The 22,061-nt window shown below is 45.2% G+C and overlaps 1 non-coding gene across 1 annotated transcript; it reads right to left on the reverse strand.

Moving 5' to 3' along the window:
• Window positions 1-9,917: 9,917 nt before the first annotated feature.
• LOC120680321 lies at window positions 9,918-10,024 on the reverse strand. The gene has a single exon (XR_005677592.1). It is a non-coding gene; the product is annotated as a small nucleolar RNA R71 (small nucleolar RNA).
• Window positions 10,025-22,061: the final 12,037 nt, after the last annotated feature.

A 22,061-nucleotide genomic window follows, 5' to 3' on the forward strand; every position in this document is an offset into this window, starting at 1 on the left:
TGATATACTCTCAGGGATCGATCGAGTGGATTCCAAGCTCGCCGATTGCATTAAGATAGCTGAAAGCACTCTGCAAAACACTAAGCAGAAACTGGGAGGAGGAATCTGCGGGGGATCTGGTGAGACAAACCCCCGGCTTGTTCGGATGGGACCGTCTATCTCCTGGATACCTCAGAGCCCTTCACCAAAACCTGCTCACATTCGGACTCCCGAACCTGTCGAGTCCTCGTTCAATCAGGACTTTGATCAATTTATGAACAACCTCGACAACTTCAAACCATTCGACAATCTCGAGGATTGGTTTGACAACGTCGACTTGTTCATGGACGCTATGGCCAATCCACCCGAGCATGCTGACGCTCTTTGGAAACTGGCCAAACTTAAAAAGGGAAAAGCCAAAACTCCAGAACAATCCAGTAGGACAATCTTTGACAAACCCTGGATTAAGGAGCCTGAAGGGCTGACTCCCACTCAATCTTGGCTACACTGGATGAATGAGAACGCCCTCCGTGTCGAGATGGACATCCCGCTTCTCGCTCACCCAAGGCACACATATTCTAAAATCGGTGAACTAACCGATTCCGAATCCGGGTACTCCCCCAACTCGGAGGACGAGCTGGATGACCTATCCCAGTACAGCAAGCAAGTCGAGTCCAACTCGGCTAAGAACTCTAAGTCTGATCAAGACTCCCTCCCTAACTTGGTCATATATCCAATGCCGCAAGGACAGACAGTGCACCTAAGGAAGACACAAGATCCCAACACCTCCGGCTCACAGCCAACAGATCTGCCTTACCAACAGAGCACACCTCTAGACCCATCCTCAAGCAAACAAGACCAAGAAATTCAAGATCTTTGCCGAGAAATCCTCATGGTTCGTATCTCCGAAGTTCAGGAACCGGAGGGTGATTCCACGGAGTGTCTCAACTTCGATGACTACAACTCTGATGATTTCGACGAGTACCTTTCCGACAACATGGAAACTACTCCTGCTACAATCACAGAGCCCCAAGCTACTGTCAAGCAAGATCCGCCTGCACCTCCTCCAGCGGTTATAGTTACTGTGCAACTAGAAGAGCAACATCCAGCAGAAGATCTCTACGAGCGTCATCGCCTGCTTAACCAGAAAAGGGCGTTCAGGCGCTAGCGCCTCGCCAACCATCAGCAGGAACAGCAAGGCGACAACTACGACTATCTCCGCAGTGTGATCAACGTTGGCCGTGACACGCGCAACGTCATCATCTCAAGGAAAAAGGAGCGTGAGGAAGTCGAGGCTTACAGCCCTTCCTCCAACTACCGCATCCCACCAAAGACTTCCGCATCCTTCAAGAAGCACAAGCCGTCAACCATCAGTACCCGTCCTCAGGGTAAACCGCACACCCCGCACCAAGAAGAATCGTCTCAGGGCAGAAACAGGATCAATAAAGAACTGCTACGCAAGTGCTTCATCCACCCAAAGAGCTCCCACACGATCTTTCAGTGCGACTCACTCCGCAAGGCCCTTGGGACACCACTCTTGAAGGAGACCTTACCAAAAATCTAGTCGACCCCTGTATCGACTAGTTGTACCATCGAATAGTTTAATTCAGTCACGTAAACCATTGCTCACTTCTAATGGGCAAGGGGTAGGTCTTAAGAGTCAGAGTCTGTCACTTTACAAATATTGTAATTTCGACAAATCCAAATAAAAGTTGATTTCTTCCGTAAATCGACTACTTGGCTTTCGCTCATATGACCAATACTCCACCACAAAAGTCATGCTCAGTATTAGAGCATCTATCGAGTAGTTTTTATGGTTTACCCTTGAATGCTCTTCCAACATTTTCGTCTTGGGCAACCTGACGGGGTTCGTACCTAATAGACTTGTCCGAAGATGTACTCCAGTCCTCAGGTAGGACACCTTACTCGCCTCGCTCGAGTAAAATTTGGATATCTTTTCGACATTTTCGTCTTGGGCAACCCGACGGGGTTCGTACCTAATAGTTCTATCTTAAAGATTACTCCAGTCCTTGGTTAAAGGACACCCTACTCGCTGGCTCGAGTAGGTTTTGGATATCTTTTCGATATTTACGTCTTGGGCAACCCAATGGGGTTCGTACCTAACAGTTCTGTCTTAAGGATTACTCCAGTCCTTGGTTAAAGGACACCCTACTTGCTAGCTCGAGTAGGTTTTGGATACTCCTTCGGTATTTTTTGTCTTGGGCAATCTGACGGGGTTCGTACCTAACAGACTTGCCCTAAGAGTTACTCCAGTCCTCAGGTAGGACACCTTACTCGCCTTGCTCAAGTAGGCTCGGGATATTTCTAGAATATTCACATCTTGGCTAACTCGACGCAGTTCAATACTAACAGTCTTATTCTGGAAATCAATCCAGTCCATGTATAGGACATACTACTCGATAAAGATCGAGTAGTCCGGGATATTTTTCACAACAGTTGCATGCTATCTGGGTGACCAAGCAAGGTCTATCCTAATTGGTCAACTACGAAAATCCCTCAAGGAGTCCGAATAAGTTCTTGATACTCCAAAATAGGTTGACAAGAACCTCTTGTTCACCTATCTATCAAGGAACATCTACCACTCCAAATACTCGATAAGAGTTTTTCTCCCAGTGGATAATTAAGTCCACATGAGTTTTTGCTCAGACAAAGCTTTTCCTTAGAAAAGGAAATCTACACTAAGCTATGGCTTTTCACACTCTTTTAGTGCTTTTCCTACTTGGTTAATCCTACGGGATTCAATCCTAATCGGTCAGCACTAGAGTTTCGATTCAGAATCATATAAACTCGACCACATTCGAGAATACTTTGCCTTCTAAGGCATCTACGGATACAATTCCTTGTATCTACTATTATAACTGAGTGGGCGCGATGCTGCCTACACTCAGGATCCTCGAGTATAACTACTCAACACATCAAATGATTTCACAATCCTACCATAAAACGAGTACTCAAACATTACACAAATATTCAATATTTATCCAAATAGTACTCCCGGCCCATGTGTCAACTCAAACTCATTCGAAGATCATGGAGAATCAGGCTTGTTCAGGGACTACACAATCTGGTTGGCCACCACGGAAGTTTCTTCCACATACTGACGGAATTGCTCCTCCGTACAGTCAGATTTGGCTCCCTTCCCAAGTGCTTCTAGACGAGTAGATGGCCAGTAATACTTCACCAGTCCAAGTACGTGACCCACGTACTGGCGGGTGATTGTGGAGACATACCTCTCAAAGGCCTTGGGTACTTTACGAAGTCTCCCCGCTAATGAAAGCGGTTCATCTCCATCCCTTTCAGGGATATCCATAGCCTCGGCTATTTCCTGGGCAGCGTCCCTGACTTCCCGCAGTGCGACAAGTTCTTGCTGCATCAAATCTCGGGACTTGGATAGCTCCTTCAGCTGCTTCAAGGCTCCTTTCATCTCTTGGTTTGAATCCGCCTTGATCTTCTTGAGCTTTTCAATCTCATCTGCGTTTCGGTACATAAGAATCTTTAGATTCAGTACCATGCTTTCCTGAATCTTTAAAGATTTTGCACAAGCTGTATACTCGAGTAAAAAGAAAATCTTATAAACACCAAGCAGATCAGCTAGTCGACTGCATAATATATGCTAAAGACTAACCTTTCTTGGATTGGGAGAGCTTCTTAAGCTTCCCCTCGAGAGCAGCCTTTTTGGACGAGAGCGTCTTAACCCTCTCTTTCAGAGCATTCAGCTCTGTCTCGTCCTGGGACCAGCCACCCTCTCATCCTAGTGCTTCCTGCAAAAAATAAAAAGATCAGTATACTACTTGATCTATGATAAAGTATTCGACTACTTACCTCTAGTAGCTTGAAAGCAAGCTCCACCTTCTCTCACGGGAAGTCACTTCCCGATGAGACCTGGGAACTACTCGTCCGCACTTCAGATACAGCCCTCTTAGGCACATCTTCAATCCTCCCTACAATATTCCCTATGTTTTGGGAACCTAGAGGAATAATACGCTACTTAATAAAAATTACGAGCAGAGAAAAGAATCCTTTCCTACAAGGTGATACAAGCTTACCTGTAGGGGTTCCCTCGGGCTTCTTTTTGCCGCCTCCCTCAGGAAGTTTCTTGCCTTCTTCCTCCTTCAGAAGCTTGTCGCTTCCGCCATCCTCCGGGACCTTCTCACTGCCCCTTTCGGAGTCCGGCAATGGAGAATCCCGTAGCATGGAGTCGGCCATAGCCTCTGCATCATGAGTACTCATATCAGGAGTGTTTGGAGGTTTCTCCACCCCCGATTTGGAAGCTGAGTTGTCCTCAGTCTCCACGCTCGCCTCCAGGATTGTGTCGCTGAACATACAAAGTAGTTAAAAACTACTAGATATAAAGCCAATTCCTACAATTACAAGTTTTGAGGAACTTACGTAGGAGCTCTTCTCAGAGCAAGACCCTTGATGCCAAACTTGCGGGCAGGCTTCACAACAAGGGCCTGCTTACCTGCGTCACCGGCTTTATTTATATCAGAACTACTCGCCGAAAGAGTAGTCCCGGACCCCTTTGATGAGTCCACCGTGGTGGAAGGAACAGACTGTTCCACCACAGTATCATCCCCAGATGCTGAAGTCCGCGGCACTTTAGTTGCCGGACTTAAAAAGAAAACCTCAAGTCAAAACCAGCGAATCGAAAACAGAAGTATTCGACTGCAAAACAACTTGCTACTTACCTGTTGCTAGTAGTCTGTGAGGAGCTGCTTCGCTTTCTCACAGTTGAGCGAGTACTCGTTGGGTGACCTACACGGGTGTCCTCGCTTCGATTAGGACTATCTGTCCAGTCATCATCCCCGCCTAATTTCGCAGTTTTGCATTTTCAGTTTCATCATCAGAACTAAAGCCTTCAATTTTTGAAGAATCTTCAGAATCAGGCACAAGTTTGGCATAAGCACTCGGAATAAGATGGGACGAGCGAAATATGCCTAGTACAGGAGGATTACTCCTATAAACATTCACATCATCCTACAAAAGGAAAGGGAAAACTTGTCAGTGACAAAAATAAAGTACTCGATATTACAAATTGACTACTTGTCACTTACCTCCTTGGGAGGATTCAGCACTGAAAATGTGTTGAGGAGGTGAAGAACATGTTCCACCTTCTCGAACAGTCGTTGTACTCGACGAAGAGCTTCTCCATTGGAGATCTCTTCTCCCGAACACCGCGACGTCATTTTTCCCCCGATATTCAAAACCAAAAGTAACTCGAGCTTGGAGAGGCTGGATTCTACTCTTTATCCAGTCAAAGTCTACAGCCTCTCCACTTATTCCTTTTTGTCTCAGACTTGCTATCATTTCCAGCAGCTCTGGAATTTGGCTCATATCAATAGGCTTTTTTAGCCATTCAGCCCACTGAACGGGAGGGCCAGCTAGGATGGGTGGAAGGCTGTTTCCATGGTTTTCAATATAAAACCATCTTGGTTTCCAGTCGATCACCTTTTGAGACAATTTATAGGGAATGTAAACCCTATCCATCCTCAGTCGCAATTGAACCCCTGCCCCACCTACTACATCTAAACTAGCCGAACTTGGCTGAGGCTTAAGATGAAAAAGGTGGCGGAAAAGATCAAAATGGGGCTCGATCCCCAGAAAAGCTTCGCACAAATGCATGAAGACAGACATATGCACAAAAGAATTTGGGGGTAAGATGGTGAAGCTGGATCTCATAATAATACAGGAGTCCAGAAAAGAAATTAGAGCTGGGAAGACCCAACCCTCGCTCAAAATATGGAACAAATCCAATAATCTTGCCCGTATTTTCAAACGGACGGGCATCACCAAATGCGGGACGCCATTGGATTATTGACTCTGATGGGAAAAAGCCCTGCTTAACCAAGGATTCCAAGTCAGATCTGGAACACTTACTTGACTCCCAGCATTCCTCACGGGTTGGCTCTGCAGCCGCACCTTTCCCCTTGCTGGATTTCTTGGGTGCCATCCGAAAATCTACGGAACGCTTCATGCACATGCACTGGCATAAACCTAGGAGCAGAGTTGGAAAGCAATGAGAAGTAAGAACTTTAGATCTGGGGGCTTGAGGGCAAGAACAGATCTATAGGAAGCGAAAGTGATTGGCGGCCGGTGGGGTAAAACCCCGTTTCATTTTATAATGGCGGTGGTAGCATAATAAAAACACTCAACAGACCAACAGTCCGTTGCAAATCATGAAAAATGTGGGATTTTCTGAGACATTCCTGTTTCTAAAATTACATTCTGGAAAAAGAAAACACTCATATCCCTAGACATCTACTCGACCTTTCTTTCCTCTACTAGGATTACATTTCAGAACAAGGAAAAGTACTCGACACAGTACAACTACTCGATATTACAACTCGAGTATTTTTTCCTATCTAACTTTACAGCGACTCGGGTTTGCTCGCACACTTCTTGCCTTCCTGGGAAACCTACTGCAGCTAGATCGGCCCGAGGCCATGACAAAGTACAAACTTGTTATTCCCATTAAGGGAATAATGATACTCGTACTCTAGGAGAAAAGTTTCAAGAGTATGGAAGCATATTACAGTAATCACCTCGCAAGTCCTCTTGTAGCATCTTGTGGAGAAATTTCTCCTTCTCCCAGAACACGTTGTGATAAGATTAAGCCTTCCTGCCAGAGATGTCAGTTCTTGGGCACCCAGAAACAGGCAACCCCAAAAGAACAACATACATACCTGCAACCACTCCACAGAGAACTTGCCTCATTGGAAGATGCAAGGACATGATGTCCAGAATGGATCCAATGAGAGCATTGGGGTTGTAGGATGAGGTGGCAGGGACTTTTCTTGCCACTCGCAAGTTCTCTTCTAGCACCTTTTGCTGGAAAGGACTACACAAACTTCAGGAGGGCGAGAGCAAGATCACCAAGGATAAGCCATAGCTGCTACACGTTGGTGCTTCTGGCAAAGGCCTCTCCCTCACCTTTTATAGCCATAAAGGGGCTTACTGAAGGAGAACCCATGACTCTATAGTGAAAAGCATTCATGGCAATATTCACGGAGGCATTCATGGTAGTATTCACGGACACATTCAAGGATGCAATAATGCAGATTCTCCATGCGGTAATGTCCCACGTGAGCACACAGTAAAGAGCCGTACATCCCGGGTTTTATTCCTGAAGTTATTTCGGGTGCAATCAGTGTGGCGTATCCAATTGTATTATTTTTCTGGGATTTTTCCCGAAAAAGAGGTCTTCTCGGATACCTGATCTGATGAATTCTGCAAATAATCTGAAGGATAAAATCTCAAGCCACGTCTTAAATTCTTAATTCCAAATACTAGCTTGAGGGCTACCCACAGCATAAGGAATTTTGATTTAAGGCTTGGGGCTGCGGGATATGTGCACCAGAGACTTATTTTTCAATTTTTTTGGAAAATAAAGAAGAAAAAAGTCTGAAGTGACCCTCAGCCTGATTCTACGATTCAACCTACGGCTCGGGGGCTATTCCATATGGAGCGCGAATACTTCGCGCACCATATATGATCAAGATTTCGGGGCTTGAGCAACTCACAGCCTCGAAGCAACCAGAAGTACTTGGAGGACTACTCGATGTACCCGAAGGATGGACCAGAAGCAACTTGAAGGATGTGCTGACTACTTAAAGTACTCGAAGATGCCCAGCCAAGTACTCGACGCCTGCAGAACTCGGTGTTGACGCTCACTAACGACCATTTCCAGGCGTCAACTTGATCAGAAAATCATGAGGGTTTGCATTTCTTACACGCATCCTTATCTAATAAAGTTCCTAAATCACACTTTACCTTTTAGAATATGCAAGTTGTGTTTTCAAGCTAATATGCAGGTTACAAGCACACTTTGGCTCGACACAAAATCACAGAAAATATCAGAGTACCGATTCAGGCTCAAATGGACTAAGTGAAGCCCAAGAACTGAAGCAAACCCAGCTGGGGCAGGTCGTGCCTCAACTTTAGGACAAGGGGAGACCAAGACAAGCCCACTCCAGGAAGTTCGGGGGGGGGGGGGGGGTTGGCGGCCCGAGCTGGCCGACCGACCTACCTGGTCGGCCGGCCAGGCCCGTGGGCCCCACCACCTCAACCAAGGCACGTGGCGCTTCCCTGTTGGCTCACAACGTCGGTTTGGGGTGCTGCGGCTGGTGGCTCCCTGCTATAAATAGAAGGGGGGTAGAGAATAGAACACACACACATACACACACACACACACACACACACACACACACACACACACACACACACACACACACACACACACACACACACACACACACCCCACACCTCTTCCTCTCTTGCATTCCTTGCATAGTCTTTAGGCTTAGTGGAGTTTAGGAGAAGTCTAGGAGTCATCGAGTCGCCGGAGTTGCTTGAGAGTCTTTTATGGGTTCATCTCTAGCTCTCTCTTGTAATATTCGGTTGTTTGTAATAGAATTATACTATGGTTACTGATATCTGCTTGAAGTATATTCTGAGTTATCGAGTATATGCTTCTTGTCATGGTTGCATTATTATTCAATGCTTCCATTGCATGATCGCTCTGTGCTGGAGATGGTTAGTCTTTTGTTCTTAGAACTCTATCAACTGCTTCAGTATTCGTATGATTGCTCTTGTGTGATGTTTGTCCATCCGGAGGGTGGGGGCTCCGCGCGGGACACTAGAGTATCCCTTACTAGTGTAGACATGGTGTCTAGATTAGCTAAGAGTTGCTGGATGTCAACTATACCCACAGTTTGTAGAGGTAGCCGGCAGGTGGTGACAGCCCTGTCCGTGCCTTTTAGTAATCCTCCACGTTCGGTATCGGGGGTAGGAGGTACATAAAGTCACCGGGGTGTACGGGCTGCTCCCGTTACTTTGATAGCGATCTCCCTGTTGTGTAGTTTAATCTCTGACGAGCTAACTAATGAGAAAGTGTAGATATAGCTAGCCTAGCACAGCTGACTCGAGCTCTGACTTTTACCTTGCTCCCGACCTAAAGTGACCTTTATTCTTTTATCCAAGAGAGTAGTTTGTGTGTGTGTCACACTACCTCCTACCATGTTATTATCTTACCCCTATTTATGCATGAGAATATCCAATCTAGATAGAGCTCACCAACTGATCTATATATTCTCTCACTCATCGCCTTCCCTGCGGAAATATAAATGACACCCCGGTATACTCCCGGGTAAAATGCTACAGCGGTATTCCGTGCGCTTGCGGATCTATTCGTGGTTCATGAATTACTGCCGTCCCAAATTGGCGTCTGTGGGCGTCATCGCTAGGTGACGTTGGTAGGCGCCAACAAGTATTTTTGGCGCCGCTGCTGGGGAAGGCACAGAGTGAAATATATAGATAGAGTTGTGAACAAAATCGAAATTGGTATTCGCTTGCTAAACAGGCTAACTTGGCTTTGTTTTCTTGTCTTCGTTGATATGAAAACAGGGTAGTGTATGACCAGTTTCGACTTGCTGCAAAACTTTCATTCTGATCTAGAGTCACTTTTGAGGAGGACGCGAGCTCGTCTCGTATCACCTCGGAGATCACTCTCGGCAGTTGATCCAGTCATCGCATCGTCTTCAGCTCCTAGAGCTATGGCCCAGAAGACACTCCGTGATTACTCGGCTCCGTCTACTAGCCAGGTCCCGACCGGACCCGAGGTTAACACCGGAGGAGAAAATTTTGAGATCAAGACGGGTCTCATTATGATGGTGCAGGCCAGCCCATTTTGTGGCAGGGCCAATGAGGATGCCAGTGTTCATCTCCAGCAGTTCCTGTTGGTCTGCAGTACTTTTGTTATCAAGGGCGTATCGCAAGATGCAATCCAGCTCTGTCTGTTTCTGTTTTCTCACTTGGGGAGAGCAAAACAATGGTTTTATGCTAACAAGGTTGCTGTGGATACTTGGGATAAATATGCCAAGGCGTTCCTCTCAAAGTTCTTCCCGACGGGCAAAACCAATGCTCTTCGTGGTCGGATTTCGAACTTCCAGCAGGCATCAAATGACTCAATTTCGGAAGCTTGGGAGAGGCTTCAGGAGTATATTCTGGTATGTCCGCACCATGGAATGGATAATTGGCTCATTCTACAGAACTTCTATAACGGGTTGACACAATCATCCCGTGATCATGTGGATGCCGCTGCGGTTGGAGCTTTCTTCTCGCTGACCATTGAAAGAGCTACATCATTGATCGAGAAGATGGTTTCCAACCAAGGTTGGAGCGATGATCGCCTCCAACCATGCCAGCGAGGTATGCACTCCGTCAAGGAGGCCTACATGCTCGCTATGAAGATTGATCTTCTCCTCAAGAAATTTGAGGATTATTCCCAAGATAATGCTCAGATGCAAACACTTCAAGACTTGGAAACTCGCATGACGAGCGAGGTCTGCGGGAATGTTGGACATTCGGGCGACAATTGCCCAGAAACCCAAGAAGAAGCTCTATTCCTCAATGGCAGCAATGGGTTTCGTCCACAAGGAGGTCAAGGGTGGAATCAACCATGCCCATATTACCAAGGAGGTAATAGGAATTCGAATTCTTTCGGTCCTAACCAGCCTACCTTGAGAGATCTTGTCTACGGCCAAGCAAAGATCAGTGAGTCCCTTCAGAAGAAGTTGGCCGCTATGGACAAATCTATGGAGACCATCCATGCCAAGATGGATGGATTCTCCACTGCCATAAAGAATCAGTTTAGTTTCAACAAGATGATTGAGACTCAACTAGCTCAAGTGGCTGCTACCATGCCCCCTGCTTTGGAGAATGTTAAGGCGATAACCACACGAGGAGGTAAAACTACTCAAGACCCGCCTTATCCTAACCATGTTAACAGGAAGAAAGCAAGCCCGGTGGCAGAAGAACCACCTCGGGAGGAGGAACCCGAGAAGGTTCATGAAGGGAAGACGGCTCCGCATGAATTTTATGATACCCAAGTATTGCCGTTTCCTATGAGGGCAAGGAAGCCAAGTACAGATGAGTAGTTCAGCCGCTTTGTTGAGATAATACAACAAGTGAACATCAATGTACCCTTGATGGATGCGATGAAGGTTCCGACCTATGCTCGTTATATCAAGGACATAATCAACAAAAAGCGACCACTGCCAACTACCGAAGTAATCAAGCTCACTGAGGCATGCAGTGTAGCTATACTTCTACAATTGCCTGAGAAGAAGAAGGATCCAGGATTCCCAACTATCAGATGTTCGATAGGGGCACAGAACTTCGACAAAGCCTTATGTGATTTGGGAGCCAGTTTTAGTGTGATGCCGAAGGCGGTCTTCAACCAACTCAACTACACAGAGTTGACACCGACACCCATGCAGTTGCAATTGGCTGACTCCTCAGTACGGCACCTAGAAGGAATCGCTGAGGATGTCCCCATGAGAGTACGGGACTGTTTTGTCCTAGTCGATTTTGTGGTACTTGATATGGATAATCAGAAGGAGACTACTCTCATTCTAGGACGGCCGTTCCTCGATACAGCAGATGCACATATTGATGTTGGGCCCGGAGAAATCCGACTCCATATCAACGGTAAAGAGGAGAAATTTGACTTCCGACCCAAGAAAGAGCAATGCTTGATGATCTGGGTCAAATTTGGGCCAAATCCTCAGAAAATCAAAGAAGTCAAAGTCACACCCTCTCAGAAAGATAGTCTTAGACCTTTTATGAAGACACTTATGAAAGAAGATCCAACGAACTCAAAAAGGTCTAAGAAGAAGGGTAAATCAAAGGATCCTGATCCTGCGCCGCCTACGCCACCAAAGAAGACCAGGAAGGTGTGGCGCAAGAAGAACAAGACGTCATCGACCGCTACTACTTCTCCAGGTACGGACGAAATGACCTCAACCTGGTCAGGTATGGAGAAAAGTCCTGCTTTTTGACCCTAAACTAAGAGCTAGCTTGGGGGAGGTTCCTTCCCCTAAGTCAACTGTATCCCTTTATTTGCTTTCAATAAAAATTGATAAAAACTTCCAAAAACAAAATAAAAATTTACTGCTTTATTTCTCTTTTCCATGATGCGCGGTAAGAATATTTTAACTCCCTTTTGATAAGTTGAAAGGATGAGTTTTGCTTTGCTCTATCATGTCTATTGTGCCTAGTTTGAAAATAAGAGTTCTCCTGAGTTTATATTTGTTGGTTATACAAATATGTTGCTAATAAATCTGAAAGTTCTGTGGGTTGCATATGCTTGATCCGAGTCTAAGTTGTTGTGAGTTTAGTATGGTAAATAAGGTTATACAAGCTTGTTCTAGTGATGCTTGAAGTCTGGAGTTATTTTCGAAAAAAGGAAAATTTAAAAAAAAATTAAAAGGCAAATTTCCCAACGATATGCAATGTCCTACCAGAGCCATATGTCATATTCCATGAAAACCCTTATACATATGCTGCTTGATATTCTGTTGAGTTTTGTCAAATTGGGTGACCCTAGTAAAATGCTCTTCATGCTTTCTCGATCATAAGCACATACACGTCCCATCCGTTTGTTATATTCCTACACTGGGAATTAGCACCACCATCCACTTCACATCTATAAATGCTCCATGTCTTGGTGATCTCTCTCGTAGAACATTCCTGAAATAAAATAAAGTCAGATTATGGTTGCCCTAAAAAGAAGAGAAAAGATGGCATGCCAAAGAAGCATGACCAAAAAAAAAGGAGAGAAAAAGGGGGTAACCATGTCTCAAAAAGAGAGAGAGAGAGAGAGAGAGAGAGAGAGAGAGAGAGGGATGATTCGAGAGAGAAAAGCCATTACCTCAAGGAGTAAGCCATATTCATCCATCTATCCATCCATTCATACACTTGCACCTTTTGATCAAGATTTCATGACTTGTTTCTCTATGGATCCTCTCTTTGACTTTACAATAAATAGAATACAAGTGTGCTATGTTCTTATCCTACCTTGAGCTCCACAAAGGCTTGTAGTAGTAGGAAAGATCAAAGGCAAACATTGCCCTAGTAAGGAAATACAAGATGAGTGCCTCGAGAGAATTATCCTGGAGCTTTGCCATATTTTCAAAAAATTCTTTCAAAAAAAAGTGTCTCCAGATGGATTGAGGATCTATGAATAAGTAAGTACTGCTTTATGCACCATTCTAACTCTCAACAGCCCAAGACAAGGAGACAGCTAAAAAGCCCCATGAGGGAGTAAGGTAATTGAGCAAAGGTATGCTAACCAAGCTTATAGATGAATCTCTTTCCTTCAGACTATGACATGACAGGCAAGGTATGAGTCAAAGTGATTTTCTGATCAACAACCTAATTTGTCCTACTTTGCTCGAGACGAGCAAAGGACAGCTTGGGGGATCTTGTTGACGCTCACTAACGACCATTTCCAGGCGTCAACTTGATCAGAAAATCATGAGAGTTTGCATTTCTTACACGCATCCTTATCCAATAAAGTTCCTAAATCACACTTTACCTTTTAGAATATGCAAGTTGTGTTTTCAAGCTAATATGCAATTTACAAGCACACTTTGGCCCGGCACAAAATCACAAAAAAAATTAGAGTACCGATTCAGGCTCAAATGGACCAAGTGAAGCCCAAGAACTGAAGCAAACCCAGCTAGGGCAGGCTGTGCCTCAACTTTAGGACAAGGGGAGACCAAGACAAGCCCACTCTAGGAAGTTGGGGGCGGTTGGCGGCCCGGGCAGGCCGCCGACCTAACTGGTCGGCCGGCCAGGCCCGTGGGCCCCACCGCCTCAACCAAGGCACGTGGCGCTTCCCTATTGGCTCACAACATCGGTTTGGGGTGCTGCGGCTGGTGGCTCCCTGCTATAAATAGAAGGGGGGGTAGAGAATAGAACACACACACACACACCCCCCCACACACCTCTTCTTCTCTTGCATTCCTTGCATAGTCTTTAGGCTTAGTGGAGTTTAGGAGAAGTCTAGGAGTCTTCGAGTCGCCGGAGTTGCTCGAGAGTCTGGTATGGGTTCATCTCTAGCTCTCTTTTGTAATATTCGGTCGTTTGTAATAGAATTAGACTATGGTTACCGATATTTGCTTGAAGTATATTCTGAGTTATCGAGTATATGCTTCTTGTCATGGTTGCATTATTATTCAATGCTTGCATTGCATGATCGCCCTGTGCTGGAGATGGTTAGTCTTTTGTTCTTAGAACTCTATCAATTGCTTCAGTATTCGTATGGTTGCTCTAGTGTGATATCTGTCCATCTGGAGGGTGGCGGCTCCGCGCGTGACACTAGAGTATCCCTTACTAGTGTAGACATGGTGTCTAGATTAGCTAAGAGTTGCTGGATGTCAACTATACCCACGGTTTATAGAGGTAGCCGGCAGGCGGTGACAGCCCTGTCCGTGCCTTTTAGTAATCCTCACGTTCGGTATAGGGTGTAGGAGGTACATAAAGTCGCCGGGGTGTACGGGCTCCTCCCGTTACTTCGATAGCGATCTCCCTGTTGTGTAGTTTAATCTCTGACGAGCTAACTAATGAGAAAGTGTAGATATAGCTAGCCTAGCACAACTGACTCGAGCTCTAACTTTTACCTTGCTCCCAGCCTAAAGTAACCTTTATTCTTTTATCCAAGAGAGTAGTTTATTTGTGTGTCACACTACCTCCTACCATGTTATTATCTTACCCCTGTTTATGCATGAGAATATCCAATCTAGATAGAGCTCACCAACTGATCTATATATTCTCTCACTCATCGCCTTCCCTGCGAAAATATAAATGACACGCCGATATACTCCCGGGTAAAATGCTACAGCGGTATTCCGTGCGTTTGCGGATCTATTCGTGGTTCATGAAATACTGCCGTCCCAAATTGGCGTCTGCGGGCGTCATCGCTAGGTGACGTTGGTAGGCGCCAACACTCGGCTACGAAGAGCTCGGGGACTTGTCAGACCCGGGGCAGCGGGACTGCTTATAGGCATAGAATGTTCTAGAGTAAGGGATAGCTCATGGATGTACCTTACCTCTCTTGTAACTACCCGATTAGGCGTAGAACTAGCTGCAGTACGAAGAAAACTACCCGATTGTGTTGTAGTAGGTCTCCAACTATACTCGGCAAGGACTTTCCATGTAACCCTGTCCCCCAAGATATATAAGGCCGGGCAGGGACCCCCTCCAAACAATCATCAACACCTAAGGCAATACAAACAACCACACATGATGTAGGGTATTACGCAATTCGTGGCCCGAACCTATCTAAATCTTTGTGTTCCTTGCACCATCGAGTTCCAGAGTCGTCGATCCCTACCTACAAACCATACTGCTAAGGGTATCCCTGAGCAGGCTTGGCGGTAAACACCGACATGGTGGCCGAACAACTATGTGTTCTACGTACCGGAGGGTGTAGCTGTGTTCCACAAGTGAATATCAAGATCGTGGTGGCGAATACTTCTCAAATTTTTTCACTTCATTTTGCGAGGAACATGATATTATTAATGAGAGGATGCCTCCCTATTCACCTTAGTCAAATGGGATTGTCGAAAGAAAGAACCGCTCTCTAACTGATTTTGTTAACGCCATGTTAGATACAATGGGACTTTCCAAGGAATGGTGGGTGTTGGCACTCCTTAGCCTAACGAATTACTCCGCAAGCGCACAGAGATTGATTGTAGCTTTCACCAGGTGAGTAAGCCTGGAATATCGAATCCAAGGAATGATAAGTTTTGACTAGTGGTCTGGAGCGATTCAGCCGAACCAGCCAAGGAGCAGAGGTACGAGGTTAGAGGGCTTATCTTCAGATAGAATCCTAATTACTAAGATAACTTGGAAAGCTAATAACTTGATCTGCTTCGGCGGCCTAAGAGAAGGGCTCAGAAAGGGGCGAGAAGGGGCCCAATGTTCCTTCAGCAACTACTGCTATGAAAGCACCCGAACGTGGTGCACTACTAAGGACGGACAAGGCTGTTACCACTTGCTACCTAACCAAGCCTAAGCACCATGCCTAAACTATCGAGTATCGCGCTAAGGCTATAAGAAACTCCAAATGAATAGAACTTGCTATCCATGCAGACAAGGGATCCCGCAGATCTAAGAGAGTAACTAAGCAAGTAACTTAAGTAGAAAGTAAACTAGCGAGAAACTAAAGATAAGCGAGGAAAACTTACTCGATTATAAGATTTCCTTGAGGTGGGTACAAGATAGGGTAAGGTCGAGAGAACTCGACTCTGCCCCTTTTAGCCCAGCTTCCGCCAAAGCTCTCACCTCACACTCTCCCTATTCTACTAAGGATGAAACTGAACTATGAGGCACTCAAGCTCCAAAGGTGTGTGTTACAAGTGATGTGAGGGGGTCCTATTTATAGTGTGCCAAGGTCGGTTCTCGACGGTTAATTCAGGTAGCGCCTGTTGTAAGCAACAGTGGAGACGGTGCTTGATCTTCACGCGAAAGCAGGACACCAGAGGATGCAGAGTGGGGCCGGCCAGCCTGGCCTAGGCGGGCCGGCCTAGCCCTACCTCCACGTGGCACCGCCTTTTTGTGGGACGGTCCTGATCTCCTCTGGGCGTCGGTTCTTTAGGCAGTTTGATCAACCGACCTCGTCTTGGGCTGGGCGGCCTCCTTGGGGCCGGGCGGCCTGTCTCTGGCGGCCTCTCGGTCCTCCATTGCACCGACACATTCCTCTCTAGCCATGGATCAATCCTGGATAGGGTGGATGTTGCATACTTGACCATGGCCCAGGTTAGCTTCTCTTTTGGATATGGGTCCAAGTCTTCCTTGTCCAAGTTGTGTATTTCTGGATCCAACCTATTGAAATAGCTTGAATTCTCCCTCTATGTAACTTTGGTAAAGTTTCATACCAAGATTCCACCGAAAGTATGCCGGTTGGCCGGATTCGGGTCTTTCGGTCCAAATAGCGTCCGTTTTGGGTCAACTTTGGATATGATGTTCCTGAAGTCAAATAAACACCAAAACTTATGGAACTCATTAGTAATAATAGTTATGGCATGAAATCAGGCGGAGCGTTGGCGGCGAAAATCATTGATATCGACCGCCAATAGTGGGGTGAGGTTATATTGACTGCATGTCATGTCCTAAATCGTATTCTTACAAAGAATAAAGAGATAACACCATTCGAGGAATGAGAGAAGAAAAGGCCAATACTTTCATACTTATGTACATGTGGTTGTTTGGCCAAGGTTAGTGTGCCAATAACCAAGAAACATAACCTTGGACCTAAAACTGTGGAGTCTAGAGATTCTACATTTTTTTAGAAATTTTTTTTCCATGAGAGATGAAACAAGTTCATTTAGACAAGAGTTTATCGAGAATGATGGCTCTGCTGAGCCGATAGAACCCAATGTACCTACACTTGTGGAAAATCCTGAGAAGGATAACAATGAGGCTCCTAGAAAGAGCAAGACGTAAAAGACTGTCAAGTCTTTTGGTGAGAATTTCGTTTTATACCTTATGGATGATACACCCAGAATCATTGAAGATGCATATTCATCTCCTGATGCTGATTATTGGAAGGAGGCAGTGAGGAGTGAGATAGACTCTATTATGTTTAATGGAACTTGGGAGGTTATTGAACGTCCTTATGGATGTAAACCTGTTGGATGCAAGTGGGTGTTCAAGAAAAATCTTAGACTAGACGGTACTATTAAAAAGTACAAATCTAACCTTATGGCCAAGGGTTATACCAGAAAGACGGAGATGATTTCATTGACACTTATTCACCTGTTGCCCAACTTACCACAATTCGAGTGTTACTTCCATAGCAGCCTCTTATGGTTTTCTCATTCATCAGATGGACGTTAAGACAGCTTTCCTTAATGGAGAGTTGGAAGATGAGGACCAATGGTGGTTACCCTTGGATGATGTTGATGCAAAAATCAACACACTGGAATCCGAGGGCAAGTGTTCGCCGAGTCACGGAAAAGTCAACCAAGCGTGCCAGTCAATTTGACCTATAATTGATAGGAGAAAACAAAATCAAATTCGAGAGCGTATCGGCTGGGATTCCGAATATCTCTCAGGTGCGTGCATCGGCAAGCTTTGCCGATACTATAGACGACAAAAAGATATTAAATGCGAGCGCGTAGTGAACGAGCGTATCGACAGGATCAGCCGATACACTAGGCGACAAAACCGGCTTTTTAGGCAGCCGATCGCGTATGTATGGCAAGGTCTAAGCTACGAATGTGTAACTTAGATGATGCGAAGCTAAAAACAGATTTAAACAAGCTCTTGAGATAATAAAAGTGTCACTCCAAAACCTAAAGCCGATCTAATATGTTTTTAGATGTGATAATGGCCAAAAAGTATAGGGAAAACCTACAAATCAAGCCAATATCGATTATTGGTGAATATATCTAGACGAGACGACAGCGATGCGCCCGGAAGTCAAAGCCTAGATAAACTCGATAACTTTTGAATAGATTTGAACGAAGCTACAGTGATGCGCCCGGTAGCTAAAGCTCAAATATACTCGGTAAAACAAAAACTCACCAGCAAATCAAGTTGCTCGAATGGAGGCGTCCTTGATCAACTTAAAAGAACTCATCAAAGAAAGAAGAGAAAAGGCGAAGTCGCCGAAAAAGTGCAAAGGAATTGTAAAGTTTGTTGTATTGGATGTGTATCAAGTTTTTCCGGTCCCTTACAACTCATATTTATAGCATAGCGTTATCAAGTCCTAGCCGATTACGACAAACATTACTTGACCCTAAAGAAAAGACTATTTAAAAAATAAACTACCTAAAATATTACAACCGAATCATTAAGATTTTCGTAGAGTCCGGATCCTCTTCTCCTTTGACTTCATCGGCAACTTCTCAATCGGCCGGATACCAGAGCCAGCGGATCAGCATCTTCACGGCACATTCCCCTGGTCCATCGGACAGACTCCATCGGCCGATTCCAATACTTTGCATCTTTTGGTTTCTTCCAAATTGGCCACCTCTTCACAAAAATCACCTTCCTTGACACGTGTTAAAAACGGTGTCAACACATGCCCCCCAGTTTCGGAATAATTTATTTTGTTCTGAAACTACTCCAATCGGCATTTAAAGCCATTCCTCATACTTCGTGCACATGGCTCGCCCCGTACAACTGAGTAAAACTCTTCTTTGCCCCTAGCCTTTCACCTTCCGTCTGCACACGCCGATTCACCTTTTGTCTTTTCATTTACCCAGACTGGGCCATAAATATCACCTCCCATACTTGTATCGGCAACAAATCTCTATTAGCTACAGAACCTCCTTTCTTCTTCTTCCAGCAAAAGCCCTAGGTCTTCCTGTAGCAATGGCGGGCGCCAAATGCTCCGATGGAGGTCCTTCTGACGCTCCTCCGGCGATCCGCCGCCACTTGGGGTAAGGCCCCTCTTTTCATCTCTTAATTACCACATTCTTGCCTGATTTTGACATCCAATCTTTGCACAGCGACGACACCTCCTCTTCTTCGAACTCCTCTGGCTCGGAGGGGCCGTGGTGTTCCTGAGAGCACCAAAGAATTCATTCGCCACCTCCTTCGCGAGAAAGATGAGGCTCGGGAAAACTACTCCCAAGAGACTGAACGACTGAATTTTTCCCGACAGATTAGATATAAATCTTCGAATAAAATTAATCTTGCCGATCAATGACTGAAGTTCAACCTTCATTGTAGGGGCTTCAACTTTGTCGATAGCTGATATAGTCTTCTGACTAATTTCAATTCCTCGCTCATGTACCATAAAACCCAAGAATTGGCCAGCTGATACACCAAAAGCACACTTGTTTGGATTCATCTTCAAACCATGTCTCCTGGTGCATTCCAGAGCTCTATGCAGATCGGCCAAATGTTCTTGGTGCCCCTTTGACTTCACAACCACGTCGTCAATGTATATTTCCACAATTTTGCCGATGAGTTCATGAAAGATATAATTCATGGCTCTCTGGTACGTAGCACCGGCATTTTTTAATCCGAAGGTCATGACTACCCACTCGAATAAACCGAGATGTCCTGGACATCTGAACACAGTCTTGTGGATGTCTTCTTCTGCCATAAAAATCTGATTGTATCCAACATTGCCATCCATAAAACTGATCACTTTGTGCCCAGCAGCAGCATCTACCAACAAATCAGCTATTGGCATAGGGTAACCATCCATCGGCGTAGCTTTATTGAGATCTCTGAAATCAATGCACACTCGTAGTTTGCCATTCTTCTTGTGACCAGGAACCACATTAGAAATCCATTCGGCATAACGACACTACAGAATAAAATTAGCTTCAATTAACCGTGTAATTTCGGCCTTTATATCTGGCAAAATCTTAGGATTACATCGCCTCGCTCCTTGTTGATATGACCGATATCCCGGTTTTATAGGCAAACGGTGTTCCATAATAGATCTATCCAAGCCAGGCATCTCATAGTATTCCCAAGCAAAACAATCTTTGTATTCTTTTAATAAACTCTTCAATTCTTGTTTGTATTTGGGATCCAAATTGGCACTAATAAACGTCGGCCTTGGTCTATCACCATCTCCAATATCAATTTCCTCTAGTAAATCGGCCGACGTAAACCCATGCCCCAACTTCCCTTCTTCGTTTAGGAACTCATCCATCAGGAACTTTCTGAAGAACCGACTGCTTGGATCGGTATGGAACTGTTACTGGCCGATTCACCATCGGCCTTAGCCTTGACACGCCAGACTTGTGATTTGACTCTTTTCTTGCTCAGAGTCTGTTCGTGCTCTTCTTCAATGATCTCCAGCTGGCGTAACCTCTGAACACGTTGCTTCTGAGATCTGGTCAAACCCCCTGGGCACCATTGAGATTGATCCGTGCAATCAGGTTCATGTTCTGGATCTCTTCACATTGGCTGATCATCTTGTACTCTGTCATCGGCCATCTATTCTAGCCGATCAGGTACAGAAACTCTTCTCCTTGCAGGATCACGTAGCATTGTCCTGCCCCCCAGTCGATCATGCACCGATACTCTTTTTCCTAGCCGATCATGCACAGGAGTACGTTCACGCTGATAAGGTTCATGACGCGACCTTTCATATGATCGGCTGCCTTGACTATTGCACTCGGGACAATCGTATGCCGATGGCAATGTCAACCCCTTTTCCCAGAAGTAGACAAAGAAAGGACACCTCCAATGATCTTGTTCGTGTCGTTCTTCTTCTTCTCTACGCTGTCGCCTTTCACGATCATGCTGAAACTTGTTCAACAGCATTTGAGACATTACACGTCTACGTGGTGCCGATGAACGTTCAACATCCATCATCGGACCCTTTCCTTTGACCTCATCGGCCGTTATCTGTGCTTTAGGATCAACAGCTCCAGATTTCTTGGCCGATGATGATGTCAAAATCTTAGCTTGAGAAGAACCTTCATCTCTGGCCACATCAACTATGTTCATGGTGAAAGGATGTCTATCGATCTTCATCGTCTTCTTGGGAGCCTTAAATTTCAATCTCCCTTGTTCAAAAGCCATCTGAATCTGCTGTCGGAAGACCTTGCACTCATTTGTATCATACGATGTGGCGTTGTGCCACTTGCAGTACTTTATATTTTTGAGCTCGTCCTCCGATGGAATCTTGTGAGGTGGCTTCAACTTGATCAACCCTTCCAACAATAATAAGTCAAAGATCTTATCGACTTTGGTGATGTCGAACCCATACGACTCAGGCTCTTTCTTACCAAACGGACACATCACCGGCTTTTTATTGTTCTATATCCACTCAGCCGATGCGACCGTTTCTTGCTCCTCTTCAGACTCATCATTAGCAAAATACTCCACATAGTTGATCTTCTTCTGAAAAGGCTTTTTGGACTTGTAGGATCGAGTCTCTCCTATCATTCGACTTGCAATCTGGCTAATACTTTCAAACTCCTGCGATGCATATTTATCTTTAATGTGTGGCAAGAGTCCATTAAATGCTGCATCGGCCAACTGCTGATCGGACAGAACCAAATTATAACATCGGTTCTTGACATCTCTGAACCTCTGGATAAAAGCAGCAACTGATTCATCATTTCTTTGTCTCAAGCCAGTCAAATTGGTCAACTTTAATTCAGTAATCCCAGAGAAGAAGAACTGATGAAATTGTCTTTCTAGATCGGCCCAATATAATATGGAGTTTGCTGGCAAAGTGGTGAACCAAGCAAAGGCCGATCCAGACACAGACAAGGAGAACAAACGGATTCTGAGTG

This window comes from Panicum virgatum, chromosome 6N, assembly GCF_016808335.1.
Source record: "Panicum virgatum strain AP13 chromosome 6N, P.virgatum_v5, whole genome shotgun sequence".
NCBI classification, from domain to species: Eukaryota; Viridiplantae; Streptophyta; class Magnoliopsida; order Poales; family Poaceae; genus Panicum; species Panicum virgatum.